Raw genomic sequence first — 25401 nt, forward strand, 5'->3', positions numbered from 1 at the left:
GAATGTGTATAATCATAGCAAACAAATAGCCACTGTTAATGTATTTGCTGACTTGAATCAATTTCCCAATTACTCTTAACTCTTGTATAATTCAGATCCAAGATCAGGCCTCTCTGACTCCTGAAAAAATTAACAGTCTTGACTCAACCCCTCCATTTCATAACCTCACAATCCAAAGCCTTCGTCAAAATCTGTGAATTCCTAAGGGCCTATCCAGACAGGCATTTTAACATCAAAGCTGTATTTTTTTCCTCAGAAGAATTATCATGTCAGTTACTAAGACTGTATTTTGTTACTGAGATCTTTTGGATGACTCTATTAATCTTAAACCCCTACTGTCCAATAAAGACTTAAGATCTCAGTGAAACATTTTAATAAATAAAAGTTTATTCTTCTGAATACCCAAATCACAAAAGGATAAAGATTCATTTGCTCCATTTCTGAGTCTACTCCTCTAGCTTAAGATCAGATTAGGCAGAAAATTATTATTATTTTTTTCACAGCCAGGAACCTGCACACCTAACTCTTTTATTTTAGAAGTAAGGCACAAAAATGACAATGTGGGTACTGCTACTACCCAGAGGAAAGGGATCCGGGACAGAGCATGCACTATTCCAAGCTCCGGTCACAACATAAAAGCAGAGCTTCGCAGCTCTGCAGCTCAGAGAAGGCACGAGCCCAGCAACACTATGTAGCAAAAAGTAGTGGACAGCCTCCCTGCTGTGCCTCACACACTCCATGCTGCCCGCTCTTCTTAGAACACCCTTACCCTGGACCACCTTCACCTCCATCCATCCTTACTCAAATCGTACCTCAGTGACGGCCGACAACCACTGTGAAAACTTCCCTCCCGTCCCCCTCCCCTGGCAGTCCCAATCTCCCTTACTCTGCTCTCCTCTCCCCTTTTCCTCATACTGCTAAGTAATCTTCTCCTTTATTATTTTTATTGTTTACTGATGGTTTTTCTGATGGCATGTGAGCTCCACAAGGTCAGGGATCTGTTATTTCATAAGCCATTCTCTCTGCTTCCTCTTTTCACTCAATGATTTTTCTATCTAGCCATGACTTTCTGACCTAGCATTTCCCATTCCCTCATGTTACTGATCTTGCTCCTCCCCTAGTGTGAGGGCCAGCCCCTTAATCCCACCACTTTATCAAGCTCATTAGTACCTTTACCACTTCATCACCTCACTGTTCAGCCTGAGACACATGATCAGCAACTTTAAGTTGTTTGGAGTCCCCGGCAGCTTCCATCCTTTAATTTTCAGTTCTGCTAATCCCTAGCCATGGGAAACCTACTTTCTACAGTTCCACCCTCAGCCCCCAAACATTAAAATAAAAGTCACACAATTATGCATCAGAGAAGCACTGAAACATTTGCTACCTAACTTTACAGCAGCTCCCCCTTCTCTTATTAACCCTCTCTGGATCTCTCCCTCCAGCCCCTGCTTGGATCTTTTTGCTCAGTCCTTAGCTACTCAGTCTCACCACTCAGCCTGGGTCTTGCCACTATAATGACTAAGAAGACAAATTCCTTGTCACAAAATCCTTCATATACTTTCCTCCACCTCAAACCAGCTATGCATCCACAGAACTCTAAATATCTCTGTATTTTCAGGTGCCTACTCTTCCTTTACTCCTTTTTCAGAGGAAGAGGTGCCCACCTTCCCCTTGCCTGAATCAGCCTCTCTAGCTGTGTTAAGCGTATTCCCCATCTTCCAACTCTTCTGGAACTTCATGCCATCAGACAAATCCTTCTTCACAAATCTTCAATCTCTTGCTTTTCTTCTCCTCTGCCTGTAATTGTTCTTACAGCCTGCACAATTCTATACACCTTATCTCTTATTCCTATTTATCTTCGAACTACCTACATTCAATATTTTCTCTTTTGTATCCATCTTTTAATAGATAATTTACTTTAATCAATGTACTTTAAATCTTTTAATACAAAGACTCTTCCTGTCCAATCTCATTATCAAATCCCATTGCCGTTTCCCAATTCCCATCCGCCTTGACGTCTGTGGCATTTGCCACATTTAATCAGTCCTTCTTCAGCCCCTCCTCTTGTCTCTGTCCCAGGCCTTTTCCTATTCTTCTGCTTCAATACCCACTTCTTTGTGGGTGTCCTTTGTGGTTTCTCTTCTTTCTTCCACACCACATATCAAGAGGTAGCACAAAGCTTAATCATTGATATCCTGATCCCTGTCATCATTTTTTCTCTCAGGGATCTTAAATGTTCTCAGTGCTTACAAATCCATTCTTCAGCAAGCCACATTTCTCCTGAGCTTATCTGATGGTAGTAGACTATCAGAGCTGGAAAGGATGTTGGGGGTTACCTTGTCCAAAATTCCCTTTTGAGATTGTCTGAGATGACTGAACCCACCATCACCAAAGAACAAGGAACAAAAATTCAGGATTTCTCATGTGCTAGTAGCATAAAAAGAAGGAATTTATCTTTTAGTCCCACTTCTATAACCAACTCGTTTGGTGGCATTTGCAAAATTATTAAATCTCTTGGAAACTTATCTTCCACTATGTCTAAGATGAAAAAATTTTAACACAATAATTGCCTCTAAAATCCCTTCAAGTATTAATTGTTCATGGATCTACGATTCTTTGATGCCTGATGCAGGATATCACCACATGATGACAGTCAATCGTGTCCAGACAAAATCATTTATTTTCCTTTTCAGTAAAATGATGTCCACTTTCCTTGGGATTTTCTTATCCTGGTGAATGGCACCATGATTCTCTCAGGAACTGACTATACCTGACCCAGTTTTGTAATTCTCCAGATTCACTGGCCCATAGTTTTCCGGTGATCCTCCAGAATGAACACTTGGCACCTGCCATGTTCTTGTAACCACAGAGAGGAAACTGATTCTCTCTGGAAAGAGATTCTTTGGGCAATGTTACCTCCTCCATGAGAGAGGCTGGGTCCTTAGAGCCCCATCTTCCAGTTGCATTGAAATTTTCTTTGAAGATGTGTCTTCCTATACAACCGCACTATAAACTCTTTGAAGACAAATGTTTTATACCCTTTTGTTTTCCCATGGCTAACAGAATGTTTGCTCAAAATAAATACTCAGACTTTTCCTTCCTTTTTATTAAAAAAAAAAAAAAATGTCATGTAGTGGCCCTAAAGGTTAGGAAGAGTAGAAAGGTAATGCTTACATAAACTCCATTTCTAAATTTCTGAAAGACAGGAGAATTTGGTTTATCATTTTTAGGCTCTGCCAACGTGTATATAAAATTTTCAACTCCTTATTGAGTTGGAAATAAATTGGTAAAATGAGGTTGATTGAATTATGAATAATAAAAAAAACCACCAAACACCAAGCACTAGTGATTTTTTCACATCATTCAAGAAAAGATTATTACCGACTGGAGAGAAATATAACAAAAACTTAACTACAAGTAGGTAAAAGAGTTATGGATGATTTTAATTCTTTGAATTTTAGAATTGTTTCAAAATGTCTACAATTAACAAATATTTCCTTTACGGTTCAAAAACTAACTGTTGTTTTCAAAAGAGAGGAGCATTTAAATGTGTTTCCACTGGCCAGGTGCAGTGGCTCACAACTGTAATCCCAGATCTTTGGTAGGCCGAGGCAGGCAGACTGCTTGAGGCCAGGAGTTTGAGACCAGTTGGTCAACATGGCAAAATCCCGTCTCTACCAAAAATACAAAAACTAGCCTAGCATGGTGGTGCATACCTGTAATTCTGGCTTATTGGGAGGCTAAAGCACAAGAATCGCTTGAACCCAGGAAGGAGAAATTGCAGTGAGCTGGGATCATGCCTTGCACCCCAGCCTGAGTGACAGAAACCAGAAACTCAAAAGAATGCAACCATTTGTCTCTTATCTACCTATGACCTGGAAGCTCCCTCCCCACTTCGAGTTGTTTCGTCTTTGCCTTAAGTTGTCCCACTTCTCCAGACTGAACCAATGTACATCTTATACATACTGACTGATGTCTCATGCCTCCCTAAAATGCATAAAACCAAGCTGAGCCCTGACCACCTTGGACATATGTCATCAGGACCTCCTGAGTCTGTGTCATGGCATGCATCCTCAACCTTGGCAAAATAAACTTTCTAAGTTAACTGGGACCTGTCTCAGATTTTCTGGGTTCATACTCACAAAGACCTGTGAATTAATATTAAAGTGTCTAAGGCCTTAAGGTTCTGGGAGCCAACTGATGACTCATAATCTGTAATAAACAGATGGTGCTAATAAAACATCAGTTCCTTGGAGTTGTACATACTGAAGCAACACACAGTCAGAATGAACCAGAATTAAAAATACAGACTGGGACTATATAGGCACACAGTTCTCATAAAAGCCATGTCAGCAATGTTCTAATCCAGTTGTCCTTTGTGTCCTGGATGAATTTTTAAAGACTCATATCAGACTTGGGGAGGACTTCAAATTCATGGAACTAATTGCATGTTTTTAAATGACCATTGCACGAGTAAGATTAACTGGAATTGGTCATGAAAGCTACATGAAAACTCAAGATTTACAATCCCATCTATGTGGTAGGCAGAATAATAGCTTTCTAAAGATATCTACATCCTAATCCCTGGAAACTGTGAATATGCTATGTTACATGACAAGAAGGAATTAAGGTTGCAGATGGAATTAAAATTGTTAATAAATTAATGTTGAGAAGGTGTATTAGCCCATTTTCATGCTGCTGATAAAGACATACCCAAGACTGGGTAACTTATGAAGTAAAAGAGGTTTAATGAACTCTCAGTTCCACATGGCTAGGAGGCCTCACAATCATGGCAGAAGGCAAAAGCCACATCTCACATGGCGGTAGGCAAGAGAGAGACTGAGAACCAAGCAAAAGGGATTTTCCTTTTTAAAACTATTAGATCTTGTGAGACTTATTCACTACCATGAGAACAGTATGGAGGAACAACCCCCATGATTCAATTATCTCCCACTGGGTCCCTCCCACAACATGTGGGAATTATGGGAGCTACAATTAAAGATGAGATTTGGTTAGGGACATAGGCAAACCATATCAGATGGGGAGACTGTCCTGGATTTTCTAGTGGGTAATAGGTAATTATATGAGTCCTTATAAGTGAAAGAGGAGTCAGAAGACTGAATGTCAGAGTAATATGCTGTGAAAAAGACTAGACTGTTCATTGCTGGCTTTGAAGACAGGAGAGGGCTAGCATGAAGCAAAAAGTGCAGGTGGCCTCTAGAAGCTGGAAAAAGTAAGAGAATGAATTCTCTTGGTGCCCATAGAAAAAAACACACCCGACCAACTCCTTGATTTTAGCCTGGTTGGGACTCATTTTGACTTCTGACTTCAGAACTATAAAATAATAGATTTGTGATGTTTAAAATCACTAATTTTTGGTACTTTGTTACAACAGCAATAAGAAACTAATATAATCAGCAAATATTTTCAATCCCTGAATGATTTCGTTTGAATGCCTGCTTTCTACTTACTATTACATAACAGTTTAACTCTGTTTACAACTTCATCTGCAAATACTGCCACACTTCTTCAGGGACAAGGGTCACGATTTATTTAGTTTTGTATCCTTAACAACTAATGCATATCCTGGTTCATAGAAGTTAAATAAAGTAGCCTTTTCTTACCTTACATGGCAATAATGTGACTGTTAGCTGCCAGTCATGGACAGCTGCATCCTTAGGGTACTTGAGACACAACATGAGAGAGTTTGAGTGTAATAATTTGCCTCAAGCATTACCTCATTTCTCTCTGGTTTTTACTCTAATCATAAAATTTTAAAGATGGACAATGGTAAGTTATGTCCACTGCTTTCATTTTAGATGAGGCACAGATTGGTGAATTATTCTCATAATCTCAACAAGCATTAAGTCCTGAATCAATCTTTTTTCCAAAACAAAATGCTGATTGGAGGCATTCAAAATTACCTTCATTGGTAAGTGAGAGAACACTAGTAATACTTCATGTCCTGACAGCAAACTACCAAAGTGACCTAGCTAGTATTAAGAAAAGAACAACCTTTTCATCTGAAAGGAACAGCCCCTTGGTAGTGGGGTGGAGGAGACATTTTCTTAATACAACATAGCAAAATGCCTGAAGTTAGTATTTTTATACAAAGAAGGAATAAAAATATTTTACATATAATTTGCTTATATAAAACAAATCATCCTCCAAGTGATTTGTTTTAAAAATATTTATTTTCAAAATGATTGTACTACTTTTCCTGATTCAATCTTCAAGCTGTGGAAAAACAGAAATTATTTTCAAATGTCTGGCTGCTCACCAGTAAACTATTTGAAAAAGACAAAGACAACAGGCTGTTTAGATTTACCGTCAAAAATGCCTTCGGGATGAAGTGTGCTTTGTCCGGGTCAACATCAAATAGAACTTCCTTATATTGGTACATCTTTACCACCAGAATGTTCTTAGTTTGTATACATAGTTACAAACTATGTATATATAGTTATACATAATATAACTATGTATATATAGTTATACATATAGTTATACATTGTTATATTTACTTATATTATTATTGTCTTTGTACTTTTATTTTATAAAATTTTATATAATTATTAACTTTGTAGTCAATCTTGAATTCAATGTTCTGTTCTTAGGTTGAGTCAGGAAGAACAAAATACATTCACAATGTGTTACATGGGGTCAAAGATTCTTTTTCAGAAAATAAAGTAAGTATTCAACTGGTCTTAGAATATTATCATCAACTTGAAATTTCTACATATTTTTCTCCTTTCTTTCTCTCTCAGTTTCTTAGATCCTTTGTCTTCTCTGTTGGCTGCTTCTGCCTCCCCACCTTCTCACCCATCATTTCATCAAGCATTAGCAACTTTTTGTTACTGATAAAGTCTGAAGAGGGTTGAGTTGACAAATGTTGTGCCTTTAATAGTCAAAAAATACAAGAACAATTTAATCCTGAAACATGGTGATATGGAAGAAGATGGAGGTTTGAGAAGCTGTTTTTATTTAGATCAGTGCAGGCAGATTGTTCCTTGTTTTAAATATAATGCCTAGAATTTTTTTTAACTCATGCTCATCTTTACCACCAGAATGTTCTTAGTTTGTATACATACAGCCAATTATCTTATATTTATTTATCTTATTATTACTGTCTTTGTACTTTTTATAATTATTAACTGCCATCCAGTGACTTTTCTTTAAATGTAGTGAAAAGCATTTCACTACAATATTTCCATTACATCTATTCATTGCAATAGTTCAATTGCATTAAAAACAAAACAAATTCCACTAAATTTCAGATAGATAGGCAGCAAATATATAACTTGACAAAATCCTAAATACTCTGAGTCAATTCAGTGGAGGAGGAGGGCAATCTTTAATGAGTTAAAATAAGAGCATTATATTTTACAGTTGTTGGTAGCCACCAAGGTCATCTAGTCAAACTACATTGATTCATAATTTTGAAAACTAAGGTCCTGTATATATTAACTGTCTTTGCTGACCACAGTGGTATGAAACTAAAAAACAAGAACAGGAGGAATCATGGAAAATGAACAAATATGTGGAAATTAAATAACATGTCCCTGAACAACTGTTGGGTTAAAGAAGAAATTAAAGGAGAAATTTTTAAAATCTTGAGACAAATGAAAATGGAAACACAACATCCCAGACTTATGGGATATGGTAAAAGCTGTTCTAAGAGATAAGTTTATGGCAATAAGCATCTACATCAAAAAAAGAAGAAAGATCTCAAATAAACAACCTAATATTATACTTTAAGGAACTAGAAAAAGAAGTATGACTAAGCCCAAGGTTAGCAGAAGAAAGGAATAACAAAGATCAGAGCAGAAATAAATAAAACAGAGACTAGAAAACCAATAGAAAAGATGAATAAAATTAAGAAATTGGTTTTTAGAAAAGCTGAATAAAACTGACAAGCCCTTAGCTAGATTAAGGAAAAAGAAAAAAAAACCAAATAAATAAAATTTAAAATAAAAAAGGAGACATTACAACTGATGAGAAAGCATCATGAGACTACTATGAGCAATTATGCACTAAGGAATTGAACAACCTAGAAAAAAAAAATAAATTCCTAGAAGCATATAACCTACCAAGCTGAATCATGAAGAAACTGGAAATCTAAACAGACCAATAATGAGTCAGAGTATTAAATCAGGCCTTTTAAATCACCTAAAGAAAAACCCAGAACCAGATGGCTTCATAACTGAACTCTATGAAATATTTTTTTAAAACTAATACCAGTTCTGCTCAAACTGTTCCAGAGAATTGAAGAAGAAAGAATACTTCCAAATTCATTTTATTAGGCCGCATTACTCTGCCACTAAAACTGGACAAAGACACTATGAAAAAAGAAAACTACAGGCCAATATCACTGACAAACAGATGCAGAATTTCACAACAAGATACTAGCAAACCATATTCAACAATACTTTAAAAGGATCACTCACCATGATTAAGTGGGATTTATCTCTGGAATGCAAGTTTGGTTCTACATATACAAACCAATAAATGTGATTCACCATATTAACAGAATGAAGGACAAAAAGTGCATGATTTCTCAGTTGAAATAGAGAAAGCACTTGACAAAATCCAGCTTCCTTTTATGATAAAATTAGGTGTAGAAGGAATGTTCCTCCAAACAACTAAGGTCATGTATTAAAAGCCCACAGCTAACATTGTACTTAATAGTGAAAAATTGAAAGCTTTTCCTCTAAGATCAGAAACAAGACAAGGATGCCCACTCTCACCACCTCTGTTCAACACAGTACTGGAAATCCAAGCCAGAACAATTAGGCAAGAAAAGAAAAGGCATCTGCATAGGAAAGGAAGAAGTGAAATTGTATTTTTGCTGACATGATATTTTACATAGAAAATTCAGAAGACTTCACCAAAAACCTGTTAGAACTAATGAACTAATTCAGCAAAGTTGCAGAACACAAAATTAACATACCAAAAAAAGTAGTGTTTCCACATATTAATAACAAACTATGTGAAAAATAAATTAAGAAAACAATCCCATTTGTAATAGTGTCAAAAATAGATAAATAAAATGCTTATGAGTAAATTTAACCAAAGAGATGGAAGATCTGTATACTGAAAACTATAAAACATTGATGAAGGTAATTGAAGATTACACAAATAAAAGAAAACATACCCTGTGTTCATGGATTTGAAGGATTAATATTGTTAAAATGTTATACTACCAAAGCAGTCTTCAGATTCAATGCAACCTCTATCAAAGTTCTAATGTCATTTTTCACAGAAACAGAAAAAACAATTGTAAAACTCATATGGGTCCACAAGAGACCCCAATAGCCAAACCATTCTTAACCAAAAAGAACAAAGCTAAAGATATCACACAACTGGATTTCAAAACATATTGCAAAGCTACAGTAATCAAAACAGAATGTACTGGCATAAAAACAGACACATTGACCAATGGAATGGTACAGAGTGCCCAGAAATAAACCTACACATCTATAGTCAATTTTGACAGAGGTTCCAAGAAGACAAAATGAGGAAAGGGCAGTCTCTTCAATAAATGGGAAAACTGGATATCCACATGAAAAAGGATGAAAAGTACCTTTATTTCACTCTTATACAAGAATAAAGCCAAAATGGATTAAAGACTTAAATGTAAGACATGACACTGTAAAGCCACTAGAAGAAAACAGGGGGGAAGTTCCATGACAGAGTCTGGAACAATGACTTTTCAGATATAATCCCAGAAACACAGGCAACAAAAGCAAAATAGACAAATATAATTGTATTGAACTAAAAAGTTTCTGGGCAGCAAAAGAAACAATAGAGTGAAGAGATAATGCACAGATTGGGAGAAAATATTTGCAAATTATACATCAGATAAGGGGGCTAATATTCAAAATATACAAGGACACAAATTACTCAGTAACAAGAAAACAAATAAACCTATTTAAAAATGGACAAAAAACCTGAATAGATATTGCTCAAAAGAAGACAGAAGTAGTTAACAGATATAAGAAAAAACTGCTCAACCTCACTAATCATTAGAGAAATGCAAATCAAAACCACAATGAAATATCACCTCATACCTACTTGTTCAGTTGGATAAAAAAAAAAAACAAAGTTAAGTGTTGGCAAGGATGTGGAGAAAAAGAAACCCTTGTATACTGGTGGTGATATTATAAATTAATACAGCCATTTTGGAATACAGTATTGAGCTTCCTCAAAAAAACTATAAAAAGAATTACAATATAATCCAGCAATCCCACTTTGGGGTACAGTATATACCCAAAGGAATTGAAATCAGTATTTTGAAGAGATATCTGCACTCCCACCTTCACTGAAGGATTTTTCACAAGAGCCAAGATATGGAAAAAACCCAAGTGTCTACTGAAGCATGAATTGATATTTTAAATGTCATATATATACACAATAGGATACTCTTAGGACTTCACATACACACACACACACACACACACACACACAGTGAGAAAGAGAGAGAGGAAATTCTGGCATTTGTGACAACGTGGATGAACCTAGAGGACATTAGGCTAAATGAAATAAGCCAGGCACCGAGAGACAAATGCCATATGATTTCACTTTTATGTGAAATCTAAAAAAGTCAAATTCATTCAAGTAGAGAGTAGAATGGATCAGAGGCTGGCAATGATTGGGGCGCAGGAGTAGACAAGAAAAGGGGAGATGATGGTGAAAGGGTACATAGTTTCAGTTAGACATAAGGAACATAAGGAACATGATCTACTGCATAGCATGGTGACTATAGTTAATAATAATGTATTATACATTTTAAAAGTTAAAAGAGGATATCAAATGTTCTGTGAGGGATATGTTAACTCACCTAATTTGATTATCCTACCATGTATACATGTATGAAAATACTACATTGGACCTCATAAATATATACAATTATTATTTGCCAATTAAAAAAGAAACTAAGGTCCATATAATTTAAATGAGGAGCATAAAGCTACAAAACTAGTTGGAGGCAGAAATGGCTCTGAACCCTTTTCCCTTTACTCTCAGACCAATGGAACATTGAGCACAGAATATTAATCACTGTCTTTGCTGCTATGAAGCCAGTATTCTTGGTTTCCCAAAGCACAGGGAATAGAAAAATAGAATTCCAGTTCCCCAGAATGTAATTCCAAAGGAAAAATGTCATGGTGTTAGCACAGTTTTACTTGACTTTGGATGCCCCAGTAAACCTGTGAAATCATGTTAAATAATCTAAAGGCATGCAAATTCCACTCCGAATTGTGGGAATGAACTGGAAAAAAAAAAAAAAAAAAATTCTACAAGTCTGAGCATTCCAAAATAATGGCCTAGCTATTTGAAGGATAAAAAACTCAAAAAAATTATGACCAAATAAGAAGATCACAGAGGTGGTATTCTTAATACAGCAAAAATCAAGTTAGAATTTTATGGTGCCTCTGGGGTACCAGAATATAGTGCTGTGCCAGAAATAGGCTTCTCAACTTTTCGGTTCATAAATGGACTGAAGTGCCATATACATACAGTGCCATATACATACAGATTGTACTACATTTGGAGTGTCCTTGTGAGTTCCTCCCATACAGAATATAATTTGGAGTGTCCCTGTGAATACATTTGGTGTCCCCCAGACATTTGGTGTCCTCCAGAATACATCTGGAGTGGCCCTCTGAGTTCTTCCCATGCAGAATATCAGAAAACATTATAACTGGTTACTCAAGCTATGCTCCTGGCTATGTAGACCAGAGGAAAGACAATTTATATACAATGATATACAAAAGAAAGAACAGGGGATAGCCATACCTGGATCTGACCCATGGAGACCCCTGAATTCTACCTGACAAGGGCATAAAGTAGCGAATATCAAACTTTTTTCTTTAAAAGGCCATATACTGGAAATTTTAGGCTGTGTTAAAAAGTACACAATCCTGCCATTGTAATACAAAGCAGCATGAATGAATGTGACTGTGATCAATAAAACTTTATGGACACTGAAATTTGAATTTCAAATACTTTTCATGTGTCATGAAATGTTATTCTTCTAATTTCTTCTTAGCCATTAAAAAATATAAAAACAATTCTAAGTTCATAGGTCATTCAAAAACAGCATTATCTCAAATTTATGCTTCAACAATTATAAATCATTTCAAACTCGTTTGTATTTTCAGCATGCATAGCCACTTTGATAATAAGGTCTACATACTTACTTTCTAGTGTGATACACAGTAGGGATCAGAAAGTAACTCTGTTGGCTTGGAAGGCTGAGATTTGGTAGATAAGTTCCACCCTGACTTTGGAGTGTGGTGATGTAGTATAATGATTAAACACATGTGGCTGACCTTTTCGGGGGGTCAGTTGGATGTATCCCAGAGATCACCCCAGGAATCCATTTTCTGGTTCCGACCAACCTCTTCTTCTAAAACACCCCTTTGAAGACGTTGCTTTAGTAAATCCTAATAAAACACACTGTGTGGAAGGTAAGAGAAGAAAATAAATAGGGATATAGCAATGCTAGGGCTAACATATCACTTACAAGTTTCTGAATAGGTTATCAGATCATGGGTTAATTATTTGTGAATATTTGTAAATAAAAAGTATTTATAAATATATGTATATTTTTACAAATATATATACACAAATATTTATTTATTTATTTATTTACTTTAGGACAGGGTCTCACTCTGTCACCCAGACTGGAGTGCAGTGGCATGATCACTGCCCACTGAAGCCTCAACCTCCTGGGCTCTGGTGATCCTCCCACCTCAGCCTCCCAGGCAACTGAAACTATAAGTATGTGCCACCATGCCCAGATAATTTTTGTATTTTTGGTAGAGATGGGATTTTGCCCTGTTGCCCAGGTTGGTTTAGCACTCCTGGGCTCAAGCAACCTTCCTGCCTTGACATTTCAAAGCACTGGGATTAGTCGTGAGCCACCAAGCCTAGACAAATATACTTTTAATATAAAGAACGATTATATAGAACTTTCAATAGCAATCCCCAAAAATTCTGCTTGAGACTAACTAGAATATAGATTGTTATTTTATTTTATAGTTTTTTCTTACCAGTGACTATCACAAGTAGAAAATTGAAATTAAAATCTCTTGCTAATTTCTGTTTATTCTATGATCTCCTGAAGTGTGAGTTTAAAATGTTTCTTTCAGTTCAGATTTGATTGAACATTCTGTGCAGCACCCACTCACTGCAGATAAAAGGTGAAAACGCTTCCTTCCATTCAGGTTGCTCAGAGGGCAGACACGCCTCATTTTAGTCATCCACTGTGAACTGAGTGACAACTTATTGCTATAAATATCTCCAGATCTCCTGTTCCTCTCTGCCCCAACCATAGTTCCTGCCCCTATATCCTCAGCATTTCCCCAGTGCCCTATGAATTCATTTCCGCAGTGTCTCTAACTTTATTTAAATCTCTCATGAATTCCCAAAGCCCATGTTACAAGGAGGAAGATTCAGCTGGGCAGGATCCCAGGAGATCTAGGGCTGGTTCTAAACTGATGACCTTTTAGCACATGTCTCTTACTTCTGCACTCAGACCCAAAATAACACCCTAGGAGGAGAGAACGCATAGAGCAGGCGTTAGATACAAAATAAAGAAACATCACCCACCAGTGACTGTTATCTGAAATTGTATAAGTTTATGCAAGTAGGGGATGATTTTGGCCAATTTATCTCATTTGAAGGAAGATAAACCTTCACTACAGTTCTGATTGAAGATTCCCATTGAAATCATAACCTGAACTAAACAACATCAAGGAATAAATATCTAGTTCCAAGGGATTCAATTTTCTCCATTTTTCTGAGCAAAGAGTCTATTGAAACTTTTATCTCATAGCAGCTGCTACGCTGGTCCCCAGGAGGAACTGAAGGACTCTACTTTTGAAGTGTCATACACAACTTTTCCTTGCTATGAAGAAACATATACTTTCCAGCCACTACAAAAGTAAAAAATTTCCCCCGACTCTCCCTGGAGAATACATGCACAGAAAACTGAATTCATCTGTTCTGGCGCTGCTTGGAGGTATGAAAAATAAAGTAAAAAAGAAAAAGAAAACTGTATTCAAAAGGAAAACAATAACCCATTATTTTCTAAGCCAATGGTATATTTGCTTCTTAAAAAGTCAATAGTAAATTCTTAGGAGAAATAGTTGTTACTTTATTTTATTGAAACTACCGGTAAGATCAAGTTTAGCCGGAACGGTGAATTGGATCTTTACCTTCAGCACTGGCCCAGCCTCCTCTCTGTGTCTCTCACATCTGTTTTGGCAACCCCATTCCTCTGAAGCACTTAGAGCTTCATGGTCTTCTTCCAACCCCCAAAGAGCTGCCAAGCCTTTAAAAAGAGAATAGTCATTGATGGATTGTATAAAATTGAAAGTCAAATTCACTTTGACCCTGGTAATATCATAATTCATTTATTCTGGAAAGAAAAAAAATAATAGTAATTTGTTGCTTACTGTTGTGGAGCTGGGAAGTTCAAGCTAAAGCTCCCAGCAGATTTGTGTCTGGATAGAGCTCATTCCTCATAGATGTTGCTTTCTAGGTGTCCTCACATGGAAACGGGGCAGACTCCCTCAAGCCTCTTTTATAAGGGCATTAGTCCCATTCATGAGGGTGGAGCCCTCATGACCTAATCACCTCCCAAAGTCTCTACCTCTTAATACTCTTGCATTGGAGATTAGGTTTCAACATTTGAATTTTGGTGGGACACAAACATTCATATTGTAGCAAGAGGCACACATAAAATAAAGCTAAAGCACATACAAATCTGTGACTTACATAGAAAAACATATACTAACTTATAAAAACCAAAATTGCTATATATAGTTACATTAATGTCAAACAAAATAGACATTATAACAAATGACCTAGTGCTACAGGTGTTAATATGGTTGATTCTTACAAATATAATATCAAGTTACAGAAAAATACATACAGAAAAAATGTATTTATATAAAGTTAAAGAATATACGAAATTATTACATAATGTTTGGCAATGTTTATATATGTCATGAAGTAATAGGTGAGGAAACACAAACAGCCTTGGAAGTTTTTGCCTGGCCATGCGTATTCATGGTATTATTTTCTATATTCTTTGGTACATTTTATATTAATTAATTTCCTCTGTATTATACATTGGTATACCTGGTATATATATGTGTGTGTGTGTGTGTGTGTGTGTATACACACACACACACACACATATATGCATAATATATCTTTTAAATAAATAAATGGAAGTAAAAAATGTTAACATTTTGATTTGTTTTAAAAGTTATGACTATGTTTTTAAACCAGAGGAGCTTTCTGGCAATGTCATCTAGAAATAAAACTCACTTGCCAGCTGCCTTTAAATTATCCTGCTCATTTTCTCTATCTTTCAGACTTGTAATCAGAGACAGATCTGGACATGTGAGTTTTACTTTTCCACTGTACACTTATAATTACTACCAAAATAGTTATACTCTCTGATGGGCTCCAAACGCATTGCCTAAAGCTTATTGCTTAGTGGGTTTACTTTCTAAATTGTTTGCTCCAACTGATCCTCTAAGAGTCAAAGACACAGGGATCCAAAAGATGAAATAACCAAAAATTATCTGCTTGAGTATTTCCTGAGCCAAGTCAATCAGTGCCTCTCTCTCTCTTTCTGCCTCTCTCCTTTTTCTTCCTCATGCTCTCTCTCTCTCTCTCTCTCTCTCTCTCCTTTTCTTAACATAGAAAAGAGAATGAAGAAAGAGGAACTATGTGGCCCTGGTCCCCCTGGCACCCTTTCCACAATGCAGTCCTTAGCTCATCTGTCTTGTGTTTTACCATGAGGACTCTGGGAGCAAACTGATCACTGCATGCTTCCTGTATGCTCCAGTCAGGATCTAGCCAAAAATGGAATCACAATTCACAGCTAATGTACAGGTGCTATTTTTCCTATCAGATGTCCTATAAATTGTAGTTTATTTTCCCAGTAGATTTATACAAGTTGAACTTTATTATTATTGTTTTTAAGTGGTTTGAGTACATATGTTTTAATAAGTCATTTGGTCATAAGCAGTCCATACCTTGTGAACCAAACCACATGGTGAAACAGGTTATGCAAACCTAATTAGTCCTACTGGGAGTTTGAGGATGCATAATTGACTCCCTAGATGCCTCAGTGTAGCATCGTTATGTGGCATTTTTCTATGATGTGGTTGGAAAGGTAACATATATTTTACTCTTTTCCATGATTAGGAAAATGGCAACAGGGGTCAATTTTAAGTCATCTCAATTCATTACATATTTCCCAATTAATTTGAAGAAAGCAGTTCATGATACACTCAAACATTTACCTGTTTTTGCAACTGTGTTTGTTAAATTGTGTAGCTATGTTTGCAATATTTTTTAAAAATTAAAAGAACTTGGCCCGGCGCGGTGGCTCACGCCTATAATCCCAGCACTTTGGGAGGCCGAGGTGGGTGGATCACGAGGTCAGGAGATCGAGACCATCCTGCCTAACACAGTGAAACCTCGTCTCTACCGAAAATACAAAAAATTAGCTGGGCGTGGTAGCGGGCGCCTGTAGTCCCAGCTACTCGGGAGGCTGAGGCAGGAGAATGGCGTGAACCCGGAAGGCAGAGCTTGCAGTGAGCCGAGATCGCACTACTGCACTCCAGCCTGGGTGACAGAACGAGACTTCGTCTCAAAAAAAAAAAAAAAAAAAAATTAAAAGAACTTGAACATCCAAAAATGGGGGCTTTATTAAGTAAAGTAAGGCATATTCATGTAATAGAACACCCTTTTAAAATAATGTTTTAAAATAATATTTACTGGCAAAGAAGCAGGTTCATAATACATTGCTAAACAAAAGAAGCATGATGTCTTTATGTTTACAAATAACAATAATATGAAATCTGAAGAATGTACAGTAAGATGAAGATAACAGTGATTACTTCCAGGCTGTTGTTGGTATAAGTGACTTTTTAATTCTATTTTACTTACCTATATCTTTCAATTATTTCTGAACAATCATATATTCAAATATTACCTGTGTAAAAAAAAAATACAAAGAAATCTACTTGATTGAAAAACACTTACATTAAAATATGGAATGGGACATTCAAGCATAAAGAAAGTTCTGATTTTTAAAGATGGAATAGCACTTCAGAATGTAAAACCTCAATTTTCTTCCTGCATTAGGTACATGAGAAAAGGGATCACTGATGATATGATTTGGCTGTGTCCTCACCCAAATTTCATCTTGAACTGTAGTTCCCATAATCCCCACATGTCATGGGAGGGTCCTGGTGGGAGTAATTGAATCATGGGGGTGGTTACCCCCATGCTGTTCTCATGATAGTGAGTTCTCATGAGATCTGATGGTTTTATAAGGGGCTTTTCTCACTTTGCTTGGCACTTCTCCTTCTTGTTGCCATGTGAAGAAGGATGTGTTTGCTTCCCCTTCTGCCATGATTGTAAGTTTCCTGAGGCCTCCCCAGCCTTGCTAAACTGTGAGTCAATTAAACCTCTTTCCTTTATAAATTACCGAGTCTCAGGTAGGTCTCTATTAGCAGCATGAGATAGAACTAATACAATTGGTAACAAGAAGCAAAATGACTAGAAAACTTTGAGTCAGCCATTTCCTTAAGTAAGATTTACAAGATAGTACCAGCTGAAGTAGGGACTAGAAGAGATTAGTCAAATCAAGCAGCTACTAATTAATTCAAGGGCCAAATATCCTTATTATGCTGATTTACCAACCATCCAGATAAGGTATATTCAAAGAACTTCATAAATTGTGACAGTTGTTAACAATCGGATTGGACACTTGGGAATGCCCAAGGTAAGGATGGAGCCTCCAGCTTGAGAAAGAATGGTGATATACCTCTTAGTATAGAATTATTTTTATGGATTTTCGCTTACTGAAAGAGCACATGGCCTTAGGCAATGCACTTTGATACATGTGGTAAAAATAACTATTATAATTTTTTTTTTAATTTCTTGGATTAGGTGGTTCTTCCTCTGAAAAGAGATGAGAAATTTTAAAAGATAGTGGTTTGTATTCAAAATGGGTTAGCATTTATAAAAATGAGATTTGCCTTTCTTCTAACATTATTATATTAGTAGCATGGTCATCTAGGTGCCTTGGAATAGTGGTAAACTCTACAGATATAAATATACATATAAATAAATAAATATTTATATAAATATATATATAAATATATACTAAGGATTATCATAAATATTTTCTTAAAATCTGAGTATTTTCAATCAGTTTTTGCATTTACCTAATAGTCTCTGAAAGATCTCTAAGCTTTAATAGTTCACTTACTTTGGCTGAGTGAACTTCTGAAATGCACTTCAAACTTTTGAAAACACCAATATGATCCTGTCCCTCACACCAACTACCTATGCTTAAAAAACATAACTGACTCTCCATTATTAAAACAGAAATTCTTAACTTTATGGTGAGGTTGCAGATTTACTCACACAACATTCAGATATGTTAAAAAAAAAAACTAATAAAATAAAAATATAAAAAACTCCTTTATTTTCTATTTACTGTTCTGGTCTTCAAATACCTCATCAGTAAAAGACCTCATTTACTTAAAAGACCTCATCTTCAGAAGTATCAGAGGAAAAAGAATCTGGTAAGTCAAAAGATGGAGAAATTTTGATGCATGCTCATTTAAACAGTCTCTAAGTAACTTAGGCTGTTTAAATGAGCCAGGAAAATCCCAAATCAGAGTTTTTACCCTCTCTTAACCTTCCTCCTAGATGACAATGAAGTTTATGAGAAAAGTAAAGATAACACAAGATCTCATGCTGCTGGAGGATGGAGAAATAAGACTGTTTGAAACCCCTCAGAGTTCTGTGGGTCCTGGCTGACCTGTGCATGAAGTGGTTGTTACAGGACTCTCCCAGTAGTTATCATAAAGTGCTACTGTTCCCATCATCCTTCTTTTCTGCTAGCCTTGAGCATACCAAATCCCCAAGTACCATGCCCTCTTTGCTACATGCTAGACTCTCCAGGTCTCCCAGTTCACCTTGTACCCTCAATATCAAGATAGCAGGCTGAGCATTGTGGCTCATGCCTGTAATCCCAGCACTTTGGGAGGCCAAGGAGGGTGGATGACCTTAGGTCAGGAGTTCAAGACCAACCTGAGCAACATGGTGAAACCCTGTCTCTACTAAAAAATACAAAAATTACCAGGCAAGGTGGTGGGCACCCATAGTCCCAGCTACTTGGGAGGCTGAGGCAAGAGAATTGTTTGAACCTAGGAAGCAGAGGTTGCTATGAGCTGAGATTGCACCACTGAACTCCAGCCTGGGTGACAGAATCAGACTCTGTCTCAAATAATAATAATAAAAATGATAATCAAAATAACATAAGGATGCTTCTGTATCTCTTTTATGTCACATCCCCTGCTCCAAGTAAACAGGTGCCTTATGGTGGCATCTACACATTGTGTATATGAAAAGGCAAAGAGAAAAAGATGCATTAATATTTTTCAGATTGGAAAATCTTCTGGCTGCTACTCTACTCCTCTGGTCTCATCTGGCAGCATGTAATTCTAGCCACATAGGTGTTTTATCAGTCTTTCAAACTTCCACTTCCTGCCATCATGGAATAACAGGGACTTAATTTACCCTTCCATGTGAAACAACCACAAAAGTGAACAAGACATAAAACAATGGTTTGTAGACACTGGTAGCACAGGATTGCAATTCCTGTGACAAGGAAAGCAACCAAGGTGAGCCCTGTAGTTGGATCAGTTCACTGCCTGAAGAGTTTCCAGGCTGCAGTATAGGGAGGGTGCAATGGTTTGAATGTGTCCTCTCCAAAATGTAGGTGTTAAAACTTACTGGCCAATGTGAAAGTATTAAAAGGTGGAGCTTTTAACATGCAATTAGACCATAAGAGCTCCTCCCCTGTGAGTGGGATTATGGCCCTTATAAAAGATGCTTCACACTTGCCCCTCCACCTTCTACCATGCATGTAAGAAGACAGTTTTCCTCCCCTCAGAGAATGCCCTTCCACCTTCTACTTCTACCACGCATGTGAGAAGACAGTTTTCCTCCCCTCAGAGAATGCAGCAATCAAGCACTATCTTGGAAGCTGAGAGCAACCCTTACCAGACAATAAACTTGCTAGTGCCTCGATCTTGGATTTTTCAGCTTCCGGAACTGTGAGAAAATTAATTTTTTTCTTTATAAATTACCCAGTCTCTTGTATGTTGTTATAGCAGGACAAAATAAAAAAAGATGAAGAACCTAGAAGTCCATTGACTTCCCTGAGTTGAGGAGATGGAGCTGAGAGTTCAAGGAGGCCAAGGAAGCAAGAGTTCACAAGGCTGTCAAAGCTGTCAGAATCAAAATGGAGTTACTTGTGTCATGCGCTGACAAAATGGACCTGAGGAAGGCCATGAAGGGAGGGCTCTCATGCATGTTTGTCTGATAACAACAACTAGAAAAACAGACTGCAAAAACCACAACCTTGCACAAAGGTCACCACAACCTTGTCCAGTAAATGCTTCTGCAAGGGCGTCTGCCCAGCAACTTTCTGTTTAACCTTGGACTGATTTGCCCTTTTTATTGATCTTTGTAGCCAAGGATGATTGATTTAAAAACAAACAAACAAATAAAAAAACCTAGGTAATCCTCCTCATTTGCCTTTAAAAACTCCGCATTGCCTCAACCTCTTTGAATATGCACAAATTTACATAGTGTGCATGCGCTGACAAAATGGACCTGAGGAAGGCCATGAAGGGAGGGCTCTCATGCATGTTTGTCTGATCCCCCTTGGGTATTCAGGCAAATATTGATCAGGATATGCATGTGAGTAAATTATCCAAGGCTGGAAAAAGAAACACCCAAAGGATCAGGGGAAATAACCCCTAGGGCTCACCCAGAGCTGAGAATAGCTTGTGTGCCCACCGGTGAGACTGGAAACCCTCTTAATTCAAGGGGCATTGGATAGAATACAAAAAACATTACTACCTTACTAAAAGGTCAAAATTGGCTACTGAAGGCTACTCTGGTCCCACTTAACAAATCTTAAGAACAAAAAACAGAAGCAAACTGTTTCTATGTAATTTAACAGCATCCTAGGGCAAAATTCAAGAATATGCATAGAAATACAAAAATATGCAACTCCCAAAAAGGTAAAATTCACATTTTCTAGCATAAAATTAAAACTTACCATCGTTACAAAGAAGCAGGAATATATAGCCCATAATAAAGAGGAAAATCAATCAATAAAAATAGACTTAGAAACAATACAGATTTAGTAGACAAGAACATCAAATCAGTTAGTATAACTACATGCCATATATTCAAGAAGATTTACGCATGCAAAGACATGGGAGATAATGGAAAAGGACTCAAATCAAACTTCGAGAGCTGAAAAATGCAATGTCTGCATATCATCTGAACACAAGTCCTTAACACATACTGTTGTCTCTGCCTGGACACTTCATTTGCTAAATTCTTACAGTGTCTCCCCTCCCACTTCATTTGCTAAAAGTAAACCTTCAGATTTCATCTCTATCATCACTCTCTCAAGGAAAGTTTGTCTGGTCTGCAAGTTATATATCACATCCCTTGGCTAAATGATGATGTGGCTCCAAATACCACATACTGTCCTTATCACAAATATAATTTTACATTATTAGTGTAATCTCTGTCTCCATCACTATTCAAGCACCATGGTGACACAATTCATGTTCAGTTTTCTTCACTATTGTCTAGTGCTTAGCATAGTGCTTGTAAATCCAAAATTGCAGAGTTTTAAATTTGTCAGCTCAACTCTATGAGTCTTGATATTTCAAACTACGAACATCTGTATATATTAAAAAAAAATGTAGTCAGCCTTTTGGATGCAGAGAACTAACAGGTTTCCCCTCTCAATAGCTCCTTTAGTTAAGAAAACACAAAGTTTTTGCATTTCCTTAGCTGCCATACCCAAGAGATACATAGAATTATACCTTTGGTTCTAAAGCAGATAGCCCTAATCTTTAATCCTATTTCATCCTATATTTAAATTTTAATTTAAATGTAATCTTTTAAATTGTGGGGAAGGATTAATGGTATTAAATGTCTTTCATGTTTCTATATTAATGATTTGCACTTGGAGTTTTCTGAAATATTAGAAACATTTGCTGCAATGAACTAAGCCGGAGATAAATGCAAGTGTTACCGAAGGCCAAAAGAGAAAGTTCTATTTAATAGTTAAAGGGAAATCACTTCCAGCTGGTATGACTGGAACAAAACTATTCAAAAAAAAATTTTTTTAACAATGAATCAGTGGGATACTTTCAAGTAGTAGATCCTCTCTTCCTCCTTTGATTTTAATTGGGACCTCAGATGGTGAAGCAGAATGCTGGTGGGGACTCTACAATGCACTATTTACAGCAATGAAAATGACTGATTATATTCCTAATTATTGAGTGTCATAGAAGCTGCAATCTTGCAAACATCACAGTACAGAGAGGAAGGTGGGCTGTCCTGCGGCAACATGAAGTAGGGCCAGTTTCTTCCTCTTATGCTGTTTCTTTGAGCAATTGCTTTCTTGGAAGATAATTTTAGTAGGCCCAATAATTGTCAAACATTAATTTTTGAAGGGAATATTTAAATGTTTTATTTAACACGAGTTGCATATTCAAATGGAATGAGCCTAATTGATTTTAAGGTGCATTTTCTGTTGAGATAATGCAACGGCTGCCAGTGTTGAATCTTTAAAATGCAGCAGAAGGATTCAAATGCTTAAACATTTCAATGTTAAACATGTGAACTGGAAGTTTAAAAATGTGTTTAAATTAAGCTAAGATAATTAATATTCTGTGTAGCCCTAGTGTGCTCTAAGTGAAAATGGCATCAGTTAGCACCCTAAAATTCTATGTAAGTGGCCACCTTGTCCTCTTACAATGGGCCAGTTGCTCTAATTTGTCTGTCTTTTAAAAAATTATAGACCTCCCAGCTAGAAAGATGTGTCAGCCTCCTCCTCTTCCCCAGCTAGAAAGACGACCCAGGACTGAGAGTCCATGACCGTCAGAATATACCTTTAGATCTTTTTCACACTAGGAGGATAAAATTGTGGATATTTGAACAGTTAAAGCGTGTTGTGGTATATCCTGTGTAAAACCTTTGTATTAGCTGAGTAGGCTGCTATGTTAAAATGGCAAACATTACACATCTGCTATGTTAAAATGGCAAACATTACACATCATTCCCACACACAACCATTGACCAAAACAAATCACAAGGTCCTGCATAATTGCAAGGAAGTTGAGAAATATGGACAGCAACGGAATGTTCAGTGAACACCACTATCTTTAGCACAAACATTAACTCTGTCTTTAAGGATGTGAGACTTGCAAAGAGGAATGCCAACATTTAAGTGTGCCTGGGTGTGTGTTTGTGTGTAACTGTTCATTTGCTCCTATTGAATCACTCTCATGGTGCCACAGAAACCAGGGGCAAGGTCTCACAAGAAAGGAATAGTGCCTTGATGGTACTTATTAAAAGCAATCTTGAAATATTTGAACAAATTCTATTTTCTTTTAAATTCATGATTTTGAAAGAAAAAATCTAAAATAAGCTCAAAATAAATAATCACACCTTACCTTATTTTACTTTTTAATTTTACTTTTTAAACTTTCCCTTCTATAAATACATGTATTTTATATTTTTTACAAAAAATAGACACAAAAATTCTCAGTCGTGCAAGCACACATGCATAATATTCAAAATTCCTCCTTGGATAATTGGAAGTCCTTATTCTATAAGAATTTTAGTAAATGGAAAAAATATGCCTATAATTTTGACTTATTTCTGATATCAGCTTTTTCTAGGGGAGGAGAAACAGCTTGTATATTTTCCTACCAGAATCTAAAAAACAAATTTGAAAGTTTAGCTATTCAAAAACTCCAAATAAAATTACTTTCATGATTCTCTTGCTGTTTGTACTCCAGTTAACCCTATGGCTTTTTCTCTAATCATCTATTAGTCAGACTCACATTTCTTCCCAATTCCCTGCATGCGTTAACAGTTCAATGTTAAAAATAAGATACTCTTCATTTTCAAGTATAATACAATAGCCTCAAACTGCTCAGGCAGTTTTAATGAACATTTCATATGCAACTGCCCCTAAAAGTTTCCCACAACACAGGAAGAGAGAGCTTGTGTGTGTGTGCATGTGTCGGGGGTAGGGAGAGGGTGATAGGTGTGGAGTATACTTGGTTAGGACTAAATGTTTTCATAGGGTGTGTGTATGTATTCTAGAGATAAAACAGAAATGGAATTACCTCTCCCCAGCCTCCCCTGCTCCTTAAAGATGAAGTGTACAGAAAAGAATGAGTAGATTCTCTGTTACCTCTAAGACCTCATATCTAGAGATTGCAGACAAGCTTCACAAAGGATTTCCTTTAACCAATAGGAGAAGCGGGGAAGACAGACTTGGAAAGAATTTATCCAGTCAAGATAGAAACAGTCTATCAAAAACAGACCATTAGCCCAGACAGTAATTATCTTGGAAAAACAAAAACAAAAACAAACCATTAGGATTTCTTCAGGCAACTTGGACCTGACATTGACACTGAAAGACGACTTTTTGATTTTAGGACTGACGTATGGGAGGAACAACTTGGACTCCTGTGTTCACCTGTGCCCTCTTCACTCATTACAAATTTACTTGGATGACGACTTTCACTTAATATAGGTAGGTTTTTCCATGTGAGATACATGCGAAAGTTTCTATGTAGGTAGCTTGGAAATGGTACTTTATTAATTAAAAGTTTTTAAGTTAATGGGTTTTATTCATTAAGAAGTCCTATCCAAGAAAGAACCCTCAACCTAAATGATAGGTTTCCAAGAACAGTAAATTAAGTTAAATTTTCCTGAACTGGCAATGTTATTGATTGAATTGTGTCCCCTTAAAATTCATATGTTGAAGTCCTAACTCCCAGTACCTCAGAATGTGACCTTATTTGGAAATAGTGTGATTGCAGATTTAATTACTTAAGATGAAATCACAATGGAGGAGAGTAGGTCCCTCATCCAATATGCCCAGTGTTATTACAAAAAGTGGAAATTTTGACACAGGCACACAGGCAGGCAGAATGCCATATGAAGATGAAGGCAGACACGGGGTGATGCTTCTACAAGCCAAAGATTGTGGGCAAACCACCAGAAGCTAGGAGAGAGGCATGGAAGATTCTCCATAATCTTCAGAAGGTAACAACCTTGCTGACACCTTCGTCTTAGACATCCAGGCTCTGGACCTCCAACACAATAAATTATCATTGTTTAATCCATCCAGTCTGTAGTATCTTGTTAAGGCAGCCCTAGCAAGCGAATACAGGCACTGAGAACAAATATACTTTACCCCATGAACGCTCATATGGTAAGTGCATATCTCCATAATAACCC

At 36.7% G+C, this 25401-nt stretch overlaps 1 long non-coding RNA gene across 5 annotated transcripts in view; it reads right to left on the reverse strand.

Annotated features, from left to right (window-relative positions):
• LOC126955655 (uncharacterized) overlaps positions 1-25401 on the reverse strand; it is a 66070-nt gene that overhangs the window by 12280 nt on the left and 28389 nt on the right. For all 5 annotated transcript variants that reach the window (XR_007726018.1, XR_007726017.1, XR_007726015.1 and 2 more), the window contains 3 exons: positions 16975-17020; positions 14220-14335; positions 12198-12456 (listed from right to left, as the gene is read on the reverse strand). This is a non-coding gene — a long non-coding RNA (uncharacterized LOC126955655). The remainder of the gene's footprint in view (positions 1-12197; positions 12457-14219; positions 14336-16974; positions 17021-25401) is intronic.

Source organism: Macaca thibetana, chromosome 5 (assembly GCF_024542745.1).
Source record: "Macaca thibetana thibetana isolate TM-01 chromosome 5, ASM2454274v1, whole genome shotgun sequence".
Taxonomy (NCBI): domain Eukaryota; kingdom Metazoa; phylum Chordata; class Mammalia; order Primates; family Cercopithecidae; genus Macaca; species Macaca thibetana.